General features: G+C 41.3%; 1 pseudogene; it reads right to left on the reverse strand.

Moving 5' to 3' along the window:
- Positions 1 to 1,098: 1,098 nt before the first annotated feature.
- Positions 1,099 to 2,100, reverse strand: LOC126007233 (ornithine decarboxylase-like; annotated as a pseudogene).
- Positions 2,101 to 2,521: the final 421 nt, after the last annotated feature.

Consider the following 2,521-nt stretch of genomic DNA (forward strand, 5'->3'; position numbering starts at 1 on the left):
AATACCACCAAGCACCATCGTGGTCACTTTTCTCCTTACCATTTACAGGCTCAAAACGACTTGCCATACATTGGTGGGTTCTAATTTTTTTTAATTTCAACATAATTATATTTAAAATTAGAAACCCCCAATTGTAAAAACAAGGGCTCTAAGCTTCAGTGCCCCCATTCTACTAATGCCCAACTACAAAATGCTTTTTGCTTTAGCAACTGTAGGGGTACAACTTCGTATACCTACGTTTCTAAAAGTAAATAAATATTCATATAAAACAATGATTCAAAATAGTTCCCATAGGAACACAACTAAGTATGATCCATACCCAATAATTCAAACCATACTTCAGTAAAGAGCTACAAAGGTTATACCTTTCATACTAGTGGAAGCACAGGCTGAAAGGAGCTGCTCTATGTACAGGACACTGACATCCCACTTCCTGCTTTGGAAACTAAGTCCCAATTCGGGACCTGCTTACATGACTTTGCCATGTTGCCCTGTGCATCACAGAGTGGATAGTGGGCTTCTGGATTCCACTGAAAGCAGTACAAGTGTCTTCTATTTTCAAAGGACTAAGTATGCTTTGCACGCCAGAGGCTGGGGGTTCTCTCTCTCTCTCTCCCCTCTCTCTCTCTCTCCCTACTCCTCGTCTCCCTCTCTCTCTCTCACATCTCTCCTCTCTCTCTATCTCTCATCTCCCTCTCTCTCTCCCTCACTCCTCTCATCTCTCTCATTCAATCTCTCTCATCTCCATCTCTCTCTCTCTCTCTCTTCCCTCATCCTCTCTCTCTCTCTCTCTCTCTTTCTTTTATTGTTTTTGGATCACATCCAGCAGTGCTCAGGTTTACTCCTGGCTCTATGCTCAGAAATTGCTTCTAGCAGGGCTTGGAGTACCAGCTGGGATGCCGGAAATCGAACCTAGGTCCGTCCTGGATCTGCCTCGCATAAGGCAAAGCCCTAACCGCTGTGCTATCTCTTCCGGCAAGTGTCTCTATTTTTCAAAGAGCATCATTCACCCACATGCATCCCAGACAGGTCAGAGGCACTCAATGATTAAGGGTGTCACATGTCAGCCCCCCCATATGCTGAATGAATAATACATTCTCATCTGGTTTGTGTCACTTTTTGCAGAAGAGGCTTCACATGTGCAAAAGGAGCAATTAAATTATCCACATACTCCATCATTCACATAATACATAATACATAATACGGTTTGTGTTCATTTGAATCATGATCTATCAGAACCTGTCTGTTCCTTAATACATGTTTTGTAGCAATGATAGTAACCTCAAGTATGAAAGCTGAGGCAATGCATCCCTTCCAGGTTCAGTTATGATTCTCTCAACTCAGAGGGAAAATTGATTCCCAGTCAGGAAAAAAAATATACCTTTGTCAAGTGCTGGGTTGATTGCATTGGTAATGTCTTCAAATTCAAATTTAAGCTTCACAGCCTCAGAAATGCCACCACTAATATCAAACAGATATATGTTGAAACCAACCTCAGTCTACATGCCAAGGACATAGCAAGTATCAGAACTGTCCCTACACAAAGGTCCATCCTAGGTTCGAGCCACATGCCAAGGCAAACGACCTTACCACCACGCAACCTTCGCTCCAGTCCCAGCCTGATAGTTTTGAGTATATAACCAAATTTAATAATGAGGCAACAGAATGCTGAGAGTCATCAATGGCAATCAACAAAACCAACTTTGCCTTTTATGTGTCCTGGCAACTTTCAACTGGGCTTCACTCTCAAACATTTTCATGATTGCACTATTGGCAGCATGCTTAATCTGAGGCACTTACTATAATGATTTGCATAGGAAATCCTCTCTGGAGGGATCCCCAGACTTTGAATCAGTTATATTCCATTCTTGCTGGCACAATCAAACTGGGCCCTGATAGCAACAAAGATCTTCACCGTGGTTCTGTGTTATTGCATTTGGCAGCAGAAAAGGAGGTTACCCTAGTTTTGAACCCCCTTAGATGTTTCTTTAGGATATCTCCTGGGTCAGCAACCTTTATTAAGTTTTTGATCCAAAATGTCCTTGGCAGTGAAGCCTTCATCAAGGAAATGGCAAACTCTTCATTACTAACCTTGTTCATGCTCTTTAGACTTTCCTCTAAAACACAACGGTGGAAACTATGAGATGGGTTTAAAAAAAATTGTCAGAGTTTTTACAAGGCAAGATATCCAGAAAATTCTAGTCCTGCTAAAGATGTATGCAACTTCAGTGTAATCTTGGAAATGTTCTTTGCATGCACAACTACCATGGGACTTCCCCATGGAGATGTGCCCCCAACCTGTCCAGTTCCTTTGCCCAACATATGAACAGAACTCTCACTTTAAGTTACTTAAAGAATTGGTAAATTCACAATAAGACATCAAAAGTAAGCAGAGATCTTTGAAACTGAATATATGGGAATAGCAAAAACTTGAAAGTGATGCACACAGATATATACACACACTTGGATATGATACTCTGTCTCTAAGTCTCCATGGATTGACTAATTAGATTGAGGTTTC

This window comes from Suncus etruscus, chromosome 4, assembly GCF_024139225.1.
Source record: "Suncus etruscus isolate mSunEtr1 chromosome 4, mSunEtr1.pri.cur, whole genome shotgun sequence".
Lineage (NCBI taxonomy): Eukaryota > Metazoa > Chordata > Mammalia > Eulipotyphla > Soricidae > Suncus > Suncus etruscus.